This window comes from Eschscholzia californica, unplaced genomic scaffold (genome assembly GCF_041429995.1).
Source record: "Eschscholzia californica isolate CP2 unplaced genomic scaffold, dmEscCali1.0.p SCAF_1, whole genome shotgun sequence".
NCBI classification, from domain to species: domain Eukaryota; kingdom Viridiplantae; phylum Streptophyta; class Magnoliopsida; order Ranunculales; family Papaveraceae; genus Eschscholzia; species Eschscholzia californica.
In genome coordinates, this window is record NW_028238198.1 from 11,302,836 (window position 1) to 11,317,079 (window position 14,244).

Below are 14,244 nucleotides of genomic sequence, written 5' to 3' on the forward strand. Positions count from 1 at the left end.
TTGGTAGACAACATGTAGAATTTGTGGCCTCATTAGCCAACCAGAAGGCAGAAGATTCAGAATCTAAAGTTAAACGGTGTAGAGAAATAAATATTTGAATTTTCTCTTGCACACTAAATCAGTGTGTGAGGTTCTCATTATATAGTAATACAATACATCTATATATGGACAGATTACATGGATTTAAAATTCAAAAATCAAATCTAAAAGAATAATTCTAGTAATCAAAGGAATATTATGAATATATTGTGATTGATCTAGAGAGAATAAAGGGTGTAAACATAATGGAAATCCACTTCGATATGCTTCGTTCTTGCATGAAGGATCGGATTTTGAGGCTAAATACTTGGCGCTAATGTTTTCACAATAAAGAAGCAAGGCCTTCTTCATAGTGCAACCAAGTTCATCCATAAGGTACGAGATCCAAACCATTTCTGTAGCCGTATTTGATAAGACCTTGTATTCTGCTTCTGTTGAGGATTTAGCGACAGTAGCTTGTTTCTTCGAACACCATGAGATGAGAGTCGATCCAAGAAACACACAGTACCCTCCTGTCGACTTACGCGAGTCAGGGCAACCAACCCAGTCAGAATCTGAGTAGGTTGTTAAGGAAGTAAAATCTCCATGAGAGATTTTAAGACCAGAACCCATTGAACCTTCAACACATCTTAAGATCTTTTTAACCAGTACTAAATGAGTAGTTGTTGGCTTGTGCATGAACTGTGCTGCATAATTGACGACAAATGAGAGGTCTGGACGAGTTAAGGTGCATGAGATACTGCAAGGCACCCACCAAACTTCTATACTCAGTTGGATTTGGAAGCTCATCCCCATCTGTAAGTGAGATCCGCTGACCATTTGACACTGGTAGTTTTGAAGGTTTGGAATTTAACAACTCTGCTTTCTGAAGTAATTGAAGTGCATATTTGTTTTGTGTGAGCATCATATACCTTTGCTGCTGATTATGAGTAACTTCTATACCCAAAAAATAAGCTAGTGGCTCCAAATCCTTCATTTTATAAGCAACACTCAAATCATTGATTAAGCAGTTGATCTGAGTGACAGAACTACTTGTAAGGATGATATCATCCACATACAATAACAAGACCATTGTACCTGTGCTTGAGTGAAGCACAAACATTGAATGGTCTTTCTTGCTCTTATGAAAACCATATGAATATAGAAAAGTAGCAAATTTTGTGGACCAGGCTCTGGGTGCTTGTTTTAACCCATAAAGAGCTTTATATAAATAGCAGACATATGATTCTTTTCCTGATTGAATAAAATCAGATGCTTGAACCATAAAGACAGCTTCATCAAGTGTGTCATGCAGAAAAGCATTTGACACATCCAATTGTTTTATATGCCAAGATCTAGTAACAACAACTGTTCTGATTGTATTTGACTTAACTACTGGGCTAAAGGTTTCAGCATAATCAACCCCTTCTTGTTGATGAAAACCCTTTGCCACAAGTCTGTCCTTGTACCTTTCTATACTACCATCACTTTTCTGCTTAAGTCTGAAAACCCACTTGCAACCAAGAACATTCATACTTTTAACATATGGTCTTAGAGATCAAGTTTCCTTGTCTAAAAGTATTTGATATTCCTCTTGCATAGTCTTTGTCCATTCAATATGTTTTGCTGCTTCTTTGTAAGATGTTGGTTCAGTGGGTAATTGTAAAATGGACAAATATGCAACATTTAAAGTATGAGGGGATGTATATTGAGCCACAAAATCAGAGGGAAGCTGTTTACTCTTGATTATACCATTTCTCCCTCTAGTAGTGACCTGACCTATCTGCCGAATCTGAACTGGATCAAGCTGAGTTGCTGGTAGTTCTAGAATTAGAAATGCCCAATTCACTTGATCTAATAGTTCTAGATATTGAATTTGTTGGTGTACTAGTAGAATTACTAGGTGTCCCTAATTCAGTGGAAGAAGACTGGATAGGAAGCAAAGAAGGGAGAGGTAATGATATATGTGGATTCATTTGCTGATCACCACTAGACTGTGTCTGAGAGATGATGGCATAAGGAAAAGTACCTTCATAAAAATGACATGTCTAGATATATAAATTCTCTTACTAGATGGATCATAATATTATATAATTTGTGTTCACTACTATAGCCCAGAAAAACACAGGAAACACTCTTGGAACTGATTTTATCATGTCTAAGTATTCCTAAATGTGGGAAACAAGCACAACCAAATACTTTGAATTGAGAGTAGTCAGGGGACACATGAAAAAGTGTCTCATGTGGAGAAATACCCTGAAGTTGCTTTGTGGGTATCCTATTTATGATGTATACAGCAGTATTGAAAGCATCATACCATAAATATTTTGGTAAATGACAGTGAAAAGACATAGTATTACCTAGTTCAGTGATGTGTCTTTGTTTGCTCTTTGCTTTGCTGATGAGACATGGAAATGTCCCATCTGAGTCTCTTAATTTAGACGAGTTAGTCTCTCTAGAGCAGTTACTCTCACGAATTACTCTCTTTTATGTTCAGGTACCTTTTTACAGAGTTACGCGTGCAAAACGGATAAAGTCGGAAAGAATACAGACTAGGGGCATTTTGGTCATTTGTTGACTCTGACTTCTTGGTGAGGATTAGTGTTCGGATGGAAAGTAGAGTCCATGACGAGTCCGTAGGCGAAAACGGAAGTGAAATCGGAGTCCGGAGCAATAAAATATTCAAGGTCAAAGTTTGGGTCAAAGACAGTTGACTAGATCAAATAGGACACGTGGCAAGCAGACGCGAAGAAGATCTAGCGGTCCAAATCGCTAGCGGGACCTATTCTGTCACGGTGGGACGGCTTCCAGGATTTCTAAACGTCTTCGATACCATGTTTCTCGAAGCAGTGTAATTGCGTGTGCCCGAGTGCATCCAACGGTTGAAACTCTTCATGCACACATGGCGTCATCAGCAGTGGGCGTTGCACCTTGATTCATCCAGCCGCGAAGCACAGAGTCTCCCATTCTTATAAATCAAAACCGTACGTGATTTTCTTCCGCCCTTATCTTCTCAACTTAGATTTAAACAGAGAAGGAGGAGTAGAGAGATGAAGGAGATATGGGGAGATTGATTCGAATTTAAATAGAGAGAAAGATTGAAGAAGATATTCTCGGAAGAATCAAAACGGAAATAGAGAGAGATTTCGATTAGCTTTGGGCTATAAAACAGAGAGAAACAGAGAGCTAAAAGGGGGAGCATCATCACGGATTTTAGAGAGAGAGAGAAGTAGAGTTGAGTCTCGGCTGGGAGCATCATCCTCCTCTCGAGCTCAACTACAAACAGAAATCAGAGAGAGAGTTTGGATGATCGGTTTTATAGAACAGTTTAGAGAATGAGAGTTGGACTCTCGGTTTTAGAGATATAACAGTAGAGAGAGAGAGAGAGAAAAGTTTTTAAACCCTAATCATTATATTTTGTTTCTTTTTCGATTGTAATCTCTTTGTTTGTGAGAGATAGAGAAATTACAGAGAGAGAGATTGTAGAGGGATCAATAACAGAGAGTATTGTTTAGAGTTTTTAAATCAATCAATCTCGGTTTTATTCTTGTTTTCTTTCTTTTTGTTTCTTGTTTAGTGAGAGAGCAAGAGATGACATAGATAGAGAGATTAGAGTAAGATATAAAGAGAAAAACAGAAGGTTTAGAGAGAGAAAGAGAGTTAAGGAAGGTGAGAAAATAATTTTCTCAGAGAGGAAAATATTTCCGGGAAGACGAGAAAATCGTTTTCCCAGAGGGTGCGTTTGGCAGAATCTCGGAAAATCAGAAGGAAATCACTTCCTTAGGCTCTGTTTGGTGGGAAAATCACAGAAAAGTAAGTTTCTTTCTTCTTTTTCTTACATTACTTCAAATATTTATCGTTTCTAGCATGAGTAGCTAAGTCCTTTATATCTAGGGTTTTAGATGAGGTTTTAATAATTATTCTAATGATAAATTTATTACAGTTTTTATTATTTTAACGATAATATCTTCCGCGTTTTTAGACCGTTCATGGACTGAAAATCTGAGTTATACAAAGAACTATCGAATTCGACCAAAATTAATTTGTCCTTAGAATTGTTAGGAAAACGGATTCGAAAACCCTAGGTTCCCTTTTTCTGAATACCGACTTATTTCTTTATTTATTTTTTAGTTTTATATTTTATTTCTATTTTACTTCATCAAACCAATTTTAAATCTCAATAGTTTTAAGGTTAGAATTTAGTTTAACTTAGTCTCTGAGGAACGAACCGGTCTTACCGGAATTATTACTTGACGCCCGATTGCACTTAGCACGTGCAACAAGCCGTTAAACCTCTAGGTTACCCAAGAGGACGAGTTTTGTCTCGTGAGGGTTTGCAGTGAATATACCCACAAAATTCAAAAATAAAAAATGCAAAAGGGTCTAAATATGATGTGGACTAAAAATGTTCATCCGGTAGATTTTCGGAAGTTAATAGAAATGAAATCCAAAGCAATCGAACCACACAAACGCTAAAAATCTTTTCACTAGTAATCAAGACTCGAAGTGCACGTGACTAACCAATATAAGTATCATTTCGGTTCTGAAAAGACAAGACCTCGATTACCGTCTCGATACATTTCGCCTCGACTACTGCCTCACGGTACACTCAAAAATCAAAGTCACTCAAGAATGGTTCACTCTATGTGTTGGTATGAATATGAAGAAAACTCAACACATGAAAAAGACGGACTAAAATTCTGTGGACGACTGATCTCAAAGAAGGAAACAACCACTAATATGGAATGGGGAAGCTAACCAACTCTTCTCACCTGATCTACTATCTAACAATGCTTCCTAGAGATCGATAGACACTAATGAGGATCTTACTAGAACTCCTGAGAACTCGACGTCTTCAAATCTTCAAGAACTACTTCAAGGGGTAAACACTCAAACAAAACTACATAAACACTTTTTTCTTTCATTTTTTCATTTTTTTTTTTTTTGCTACTGACTCTGGTAATAAAACTCAAGATACATAACATACTTTCTTCACATTATTCTTTCCTTGGGTAAAATTCTATTCACTTTGCTTCATGCCTTATTCTCAGGGTTCCAAATGATTAATTTCCTATCTTCCTATAGTTGACACTGTTTTCAAGTTTCTCAGACTACAAGAGAAGGTTTGCATTCCTGATGACATCCCTAGTGGTTGTAAAATTTGAACTCAAGAGATCAACTGAGTTCTAAGGAATTCTGCGAGGTTGAGTAGCTCTTCATTCTACTCAGAATTAGCTCAGAAGAGATCACTCAAAACAAAAAGAAAGGCTCAGAATCTCACATGGGTTAAGTCTCCACTAATGATCGATTAAGTTCTCTTAGAAAAGTCTACTCTTCACCTATCTAATACTCACATGGCTAGTGCACAGACAACTTCAAGACTCGAAATTCGTGGAAAAACCTTTAACAAAAGCATAGTACAACCAACTAGACTCTATAACTATTAACAAGCAAAAACAACTAGACTCACGTTTCCAATCCAAAAATTAAAAAATTTTGAAAAATTTTGAAACCCTTTTGAATTTTTGAAATAAGGACTAAAAATAAAAATTCAATCCCCATCCCCAAACTTAAACCGAACATTGTCCTCAATGTTCTGAAGACTATGCAAAAATAACAGGGTGAAGGGAGAGATATTACCCGGTTCAGCGTCCTCTGCATGGGTTGCCTCCCAGAAAGCGCTAAGTTTAACGTCTTCAGCCAGACGAAACAGATGACTTGAAAATAGAAAGAATTATACCTACTGGATTACACATATGTGATTAACTATAAACCAATAATCGATACATCTGTGGGTCCACCCAAAACACAAAGTTTTCAGTGAACGATAGTCTCACATTTTCGTAACTTGGTGATAGTGTAAGTGAGACTATCAAGATAGAAGGGCAATCCCCAAACTTAGACGACAATAAGGTCGTTAAGTTTGGTACTGCACCAGAGAGATCACAGACCGGATAGAATGGGTCTTCATATGGATGATCGACAGAGGGAGTGAGTGCTTCAAAATCTACACATGGTTTTGAGGGAAAAAATACAAAGCAATCTAGAGGACTATCAATGACACCCGGACTTAAACTAGGGTTCTCTAAAACAGGTACTTCGGGTTCCTTCAATGGAGAAACCCTACTATCAGACTCACAATCCCTAGAAGTCGAGTTAGATAGTCCTTCTATAATTTCTTTTATCATGTTATCATCGGTGTCCCTAAAGAATTCTAAATCTTCGCCTAAATCAGGCGAGTCAATCCTCTCATTTAGCAAATTGGTCAACCATGATTCATCATCCTCAGTTGAGTCAAACGACTTCAAATCATCTTCAACTCTAGTGAACTCTTCATTATGGTCTGAATGTATTTCAAGTTCGATACAATGAGAGGATATCTCAATATCGGGATCCATCGTTTCTGAGATTTTAGTCTCAATAACGATGTTGTCGGGAGAACTATACTCCTCTAAAATTGTATCCTCGTCATCATAGTACACAGGACACTGTGGACCGTACTCTACATTCTCATGGTGATCTTCTTCTATAATACTAGTTGTTATTTCTTGTAGAGTTCTATAGGTATTGTCATTCTTCTCTTCTAAAGTCTGACAAAACTCGAAAGTACTCTTTTGAAGATCACTAACAGTTTGGGCCAACGAAGATGATGCTAAAGATGGAGAGTCAACCTTTTCACCGTTATCCCATTGAGGTTGAGACACGTGTGGAGCAGAAGATTCTCCATTAATCCTCCTTAGCGCACTCATAGACTCTTCATGAACCTTCTTTAACATACTCATAGTTTCGGCCAACGAAGGTGATGCTAAAGATGAAGGATCAATGGTTTCACCGTTATCCCATTGAGGTTGAGATACGTGTGAAGCATAAAATTCTTCGTTATACTGCATGTAAGAGTCATTAGTTTCAATGTTTTCCCATTGAGGTTGGGACACATTTGGAGCATAAGACTCTCTACTATAATGCATGTAAGATGATCTGTCAGGATATCTATAATATGGTTCATAACCTTCTTGAGGTTGATAATAATTCCTACGACCATCATTATGCACATTGTCTCTAGGATGACTACCACTATTCTGCCCATTTGCTAAATACCACCATGGTAGATTTGAAGAACTCTCGTCCCTTCTGCCATTATGTTGGGACCACGATCTATCCATCTCTCTCTTTTTTTTTTTTTTTTTTTTTTTAGACCGAAAACCGAGGAAGCCCTACGAAGATCCTATAGGAAAGCAAACACAATCAGGCTGACTTCACCAAGCAACCTAGACAAAATCTAGCAATGAGTGGGTTTGTCAGATTCACCTAAAAAGCTAGACAGCTCCTACTTCGCCACAACACTTGAACTTTGACTGTTATAAAGGTTACTCGATCAGAGTAGTCGGTAAACAATTCTCCAGGAAGACAACCAACGATGAACGTTGTGACAGCCGTCTTCCTTCGGCAAACGTTTCCTTTTCTCGAGGCGGCCTTTTTGACAAGAATTGTTTACAAACTTTCCTCTGAGAATGCCTAGATAAAAGTCAATTTCCTGAGTTGTTTTTGAAGGGTCTTATGAGCTCGATACCTTAGGGGCTGATGTCTAAATTATATTTTAGCTTTTTTAAGTGAGGTTTGGGTTCGTGAATGTTGTTACCTATGTGGGCAAGAGAACGGTGATGAAATCCGTTTCTTATCTTGTAACTGGGTTAGTGCCCTTACTAGAATGATTACACTAACAGTTCGATCAAAGCAATTAGGCACACGAATTCACACCAAATCCCACTGACAGGAGATTCGTGGGTGTTCAAGAAATTTACCTCCCGTTCAAGACGGGCGATGACCTTTGTAGATGACCCGCGAATGTTCCGACCCGAGGCTTCGTTTTGATTTTCGGTTACAATTTAATTAAGCCCTCCAATTTAGGGTCAAAACTTAAAAATAAAAAATAAAACTAGAAAGTCTAAAAGTCTTTCTCTCACAAAAAAAAAATAAAATAAAAATAAAAAATAACAAAAAATGTAAATTCTTCTTCTTGAGCTCCTCTCCTTGTTGCGCCTTCTCCTTTGCTCCTTAGTGTTTTTCTACACCAAAAACGGAAAAGCAAGTAAAAGTGTCCAAAAATATAAACTTACTAAAAAATAGAAATAAAATTAGATTAAATTTAAACTAAGTCCCCGGCAGCGGCGCCAAAAACTTGATGGGCCTAAAAGGTTACCCTAAAAGGTCTCCACCCGCAAGTATACGGGCGTCAAGTAATAATTCCGGTAAGACCGGTTCGTTCCTCAGAGACTAAGTTAAACTAAATTCTAACCTTAAAACTATTGAGATTTAAAATTGGTTTGATGATAGTAAAATAGAAATAAAATATAAAACTCAAGAATAAATAAAGAAATAAGTAGGTATTCAGAAAAAGGGAACCTAGGGTTTTCGAATCCGTTTTCTTAACAATTCTAAGGACAAATTAATTTTGGTCTAATTCGATAGTTCTTTGTATAACTCAGATTTTCAGTCCATGAACGGTCTAAAAACCCGGAAGATATTATCGTTAAAATAATAAAAACTGTAATAAATTTATCATTAGAATAATTATTAAAACCTCATCTAAAACCCTAGATATAAAGGACTTAGCTACTCATGCTAGAAACGATAAATATTTGAAGTAATGTAAGAAAAAAGAAGAAAGAAACTTACTTTTCTGTGATTTTCCCACCAAACAGAGCCTAAGGAAGTGATTTCCTTCTGATTTTCCGAGATTCTGCCAAACGCACCCTCTGGGAAAACGATTTTCTCGTCTTCCCGGAAATATTTTCCTCTCTGAGAAAATTATTTTCTCACCTTCCTTAACTCTCTTTCTCTCTCTAAACTTTCTGTTTTTCTCTTTATATCTTACTTTAATCTCTCTATCTATGTCATCTCTTGCTCTCTCACTAAACAAGAAACAAAAAGAAAGAAAACAAGAATAAAACCGAGATTGATTGATTTAAAAACTCTAAACAATACTCTCTGTTATTGATCCCTCTACAATCTCTCTCTCTGTAATCTCTCTATCTCTCACAAACAAAGAGATTACAATCGAAAAAGAAACAAAATATAATGATTCAGGTTTAAAAACTTCTCTCTCTCTCTACTGTTATATCTCTAAAACCGAGAGTCCAACTCTCATTCTCTAAACTGTTCTATAAAACCGATCATCCAAACTCTCTCTCTGATTTCTGTTTGTAGTTGAGCTCGAGAGGAGGATGATGCTCCCAGCCGAGACTCAACTCTACTTCTCTCTCTCTCTAAAATCCGTGATGATGCTCCCAGCCGAGACTCAACTCTACTTCTCTCTCTCTAAAATCAGTGATGATGCTCCCCCTTTTAGCTCTCTGTTTCTCTCTGTTTTATAGCCCAAAGCTAATCGAAATCTCTCTCTATTTCCGTTTTGATTCTTACGAGAATATCTTCTTCAATCTTTCTCTCTATTTAAATTCGAATCAATCTCCCCATATCTCCTTCATCTCTCTACTCCTCCTTCTCTGTTTAAATCTAAGTTGAGAAGATAAGGGCGGAAGAAAATCACGTACGGTTTTGATTTATAAGAATGGGAGACTCTGTGCTTCGCGGCTGGATGAATCAAGGTGCAACGCCCACTGCTGATGACGCCATGTGTGCATGAAGAGTTTCAACCGTTGGATGCACTCGGGCACACGCAATTACACTGCTTCGAGAAACATGGTATCGAAGACGTTTAGAAATCCTGGAAGCCGTCCCACCGTGACAGAATAGGTCCCGCTAGCGATTTGGACCGCTAGATCTTCTTCGCGTCTGCTTGCCACGTGTCCTATTTGATCTGGTCAACTGTCTTTGACCCAAACTTTGACCTTGAATATTTTATTGCTCCGGACTCCGATTTCACTTCCGTTTTCGCCTACGGACTCGTCATGGACTCTACTTTCCATCAGAACACTAATCCTCACCAAGAAGTCAGAGTCAACAAATGACCAAAATGCCCCTAGTCTGTATTCTTTCCGACTTTATCCGTTTTGCACGCGTAACTCTGTAAAAAGGTACCTGAACATAAAAGAGAGTAATTCGTGAGAGTAACTGCTCTAGAGAGACTAACTCGTCTAAATTAAGAGACTCAGATGGGACATTTCCATGTCTCATCATTTGCCATTTTGCGTGGAGTGTATGGGCAAGAACACCTGAAAATGATGCCATTTGTGTCTAAAAACTTTCTGAATTCACCCTGTTTCAGTTCTGGAGCTCCATCAGACTGAAAAATACACCATCTTCTCCTTTCATAAATTTTCAACTGCAGCTTTGAAATGAATAAAGCATTTTGTACTGTCAGACCTAGCTTTCATAACACATATCCAACTGTGTTTGCTAAAATCATCAAGGAATAGAATGTGGCCCCATTTGGTGTTGCAATAGAGGTTGGTCCCCAAATGTCACAGTGGACCAAATATAAAAGAGTATTAGTTGTAGTAGTTGAATCCTCAAATGGAAGACATTTACTTTTACCCATGACACAAGATTTGCAGAGAATTTTCTCATTTGTAAAAGATAGTGAAATTTTGTTCTAATGATGTAGTTGTTTTATAATACCACTATGGGAATGACCCAATCTTGCATGCCATATATCATAATGTACTGCAGTAAGAGCTAGGTGAGCTGAAAAAGATATATCTTTCAATATACTGTTATGAATACTAATAGGATAAAGATTTTGCTTCATAGGACCTTTTGCCAGAACATGAGTTTTCTTTAGTACATTTGGAGATAGACAAAAGATTTCTTTGGAGATTTGGAACATACAATACCTTATTAAGCTCAAAGGTATAGGTAGCAGTAGAAAGTGTGGAAGACCCAGTCTCTATGATAGGTACAAACTTACCACTGCCTGCCATGACTGCTTCTGTACCTTTATAAGATTTAATTGAACTTAGAGTTGAAGCACTGTGAGTCATATGACTACTAGCCCCTGTATCTGCCAACCAGGTTGTATCTTGTACAGATGCAGTCTCAGTAACAACATGACATTCCTCTGCTGTATTATTATTTGTTTCACAATAAAAAAAGACATCTTCTGCTATATCAGTAACAATTGCTGTATGACATTCCTGAAACACATCATCATCATTTGAACTTTGATTGCCCTGAAAATGAGGATAAGTATCATATAGCTCACCATTATTACATTCTAATAAGGCTTCATCTGCATAAAGATAGGACTGAGAATCTGGCACAATGTCAGTATTGTTTATAGAAGAATCTTGCTTATCTTGAGATTCAGAATGATAATCCATATGAGTTTTATTTGGTTGGTATCTGAAATAACAAACACCAGCTGAATGACCCCATCTCTTACAAATTCCACAAGGAACTTTTGAGAAATCAAAATCATCAGCTCTTTTCATTTTATATTGTTGATTTGAAGGAACAGACACCTGAGAAGATGAGACAGTATCATCTTTCTTTATTGAGGATTGATGTTTATAGTAAGAAGGTGGAGGTTTAAAACTTTGTCTTGATTGTTGTTGTTGATTATATCTTCTTACATAATAGGCCTCTCGGTCTACTTCTCTTGATAATAGCCACTGTTCATGTTGAATAAGTCTGGATTTGAGTTGAGCAAGAGATAGATGCTCATTATTTGCTCTTACAATAATGGTGACTTGATCATAATCAACACTTAGACCCTAAATGGCTATTCTAACTAACTCAGATTCATTTACCTTATCATTGACAGAAAGTAATGAATCAGAAAGTTGTTTTAATTCTCTAAGATAAGTAGAAATGGTAGAATTTCCTTTCTTAATAGTCTGTAGTTTTCTTCTCAATTGGTCTTTTTGAGATTCAAGACTTTCATTGTTTGTAAGAAACAGATAGTTACAAATCTCTTTTGTTGTTTGAAGACCATAGGTATCATAATACACAGACTTAGATAGAGTACTTTTCAGATATGATTTGACAAAATTTTCTTTACTTCTCCACTGTTGATAGTCTGGATTTACTTCTCAACACAATGAATATGCTTAAGTGGTGGAGGTTCCTCAATAGTACCAGTGACAAACCCTAGTAACTCATAAGTACTAAGAAGAGTTTCAACTTGGTCTTTCCACATGAGATAGTTAGAATCATCTAACTTTTCAGTAATGAAACTAGTAACAGATGAGATTGGAGGCAAATTACCTGTACTTGAAGCCATTGAAGAGAATGCTTGAAGAAATGCTTGAAAAAACTGTAAGTAATCTTCTAATCTTTTGTTAATGTTTATAAAACTTCTGAATGGGGATGATAATCTTCTGAATTTTGATGAGAATCTTCTGAATTTCGATGATGAATGTTAAATTTTCTGAATGTTAAATGTTCTTCTTGTTTGTTTTGCGAGATAATGATTGTTATTGAGTTCTGGAAGAGAAAACCCTAGCTTTTGGATTCCAAAGAAAACCTAGCTCTGATACCATGTGAGAAAGCTCTAAGAACTCGAATTTTATTTTTCAATCAATAAATCTCAGTTTCTTACATTCATTTATTTATACTAATGAAAATACAAGAAGAAGAAGAAGAGAAAACAGAAAAGTTAGTTAGTCAACTAAACTAAGTTAGTTGTAACTAACTTTTATTGTTATTTTTATATATAGGATGAAGTCGAGATTGACTGGTCAGAGATAGAGCTGGAGTCAAGGTTGACTAGGCAGAGAACTTCCATATATAGACTTGGCTTGACTGAAGACTTGGTCAAGATAGACCTAAATATAAAAGCTAGAGGATTTTGCCCTAATCCCTCATTTCTCGTATCTTCAAAACCCTAATTTCACAGATTTAAATACAAAAATGATGTTATATGTGAGATTTTTCCGTGCCTAATCCCGGTGAGTCTGATAATTTAATTAGAAAGATAATCTCTCTCTCTCTAAAATTTTGACTCTCTTTATCCATCAAAGGCAAGGTTTTTGGCGAAACCCATTACGATTTCTCAAGCCCTTAAAACCCGCGAGGAGGATTTCCGATGATACCCTTCTTGAGGGTTTCAGACCCTTGGTCGAGGATTTCAGACCCTCGATCGAAGATAAAGAATAAGAGTCAAAGTTTTGGAGAGACAGAGAGAGAGGTTGGGGTGGTGGGTGGTAGGGGTGAACATCGGTTGGATAACCGACTTTCTGAGTCAATCCAAAGTCCAAACCGAAGGGTTCGTTTTTTCAAATCTAAATCCGAACCAATCCGTTCATGGTTCGGTTACCGATCCGAACTATGCATGAACGGTTTGGATCGGTTGGATAAGCGAACCACCTGTGACATTTTCCCATAAACAAAATTTCCCATTTTTGACTTAAAAACATGGAACTAACTTAACTATTAAATTAAGTTATAATTCTCCACGCTATTTACTTTTGTTACACATGCATTTACAATATCAACAAACATGGAACTAACTTAACTACTAATAAGTTATAATTCTCCACGCTATTTACTTTTGTTACACATGCATTTACAATATCAACAAACATGGAACTAACTTAACTACTAAATCTCAGTCATCCATCATTCCCATCATATATATATATATATATATATATACACGAGGGTGTAACCCGTGCCCGTAGGGCACAAACAGTATTTTCAAACGTTACGCGAAGACGTGGATTTTTCACTTTCAGATTGACAGTGTAAATTTACAGACACAGACAGTATTTTCAAGCGTTACGCGAGGGTGTTGATTTTTCACTTTCAGATTGACAGTGTAAATTAACAACAAAAATAGGCAAAAATGAGTCGTGTTCTGTTAAGTCTCCAAAATAAATAGAACGCTTTAATGGTTACAGTTAATGCAAATACAGTAACGCGAGGATATCTCGATTTCAATTTATGCAATTCAATTTTAAAAATCCACTTACCCACAAAAACCGAGTAGCACAAATAAACTCCAACTGAAATTCACAATTTGAAAATAGTTTTAAGCTAATAGGTTCAAACATATAAACATTTCATATAAGAAAATAGAACTCTTTTGAATCTCGTTTGTCGCTTCCACAACCCCAACCGTACGATCTTCTGGAAGAGGTTATTGTGACAAACCTTTCGCGGTTCCTTCCACAACCAGTCGTTCAATCTTCACCCTTGTAGATATACTTGTGAAGATATTTAAGTGTTGAATTTCGCTCAACGAATTATGAACCCCAATGAGTTTTTTGCAGGAGGTTCTTTCTTTAATAAATCCATTCGCTCGAGCAAACCCTAAATTGAGCTGAT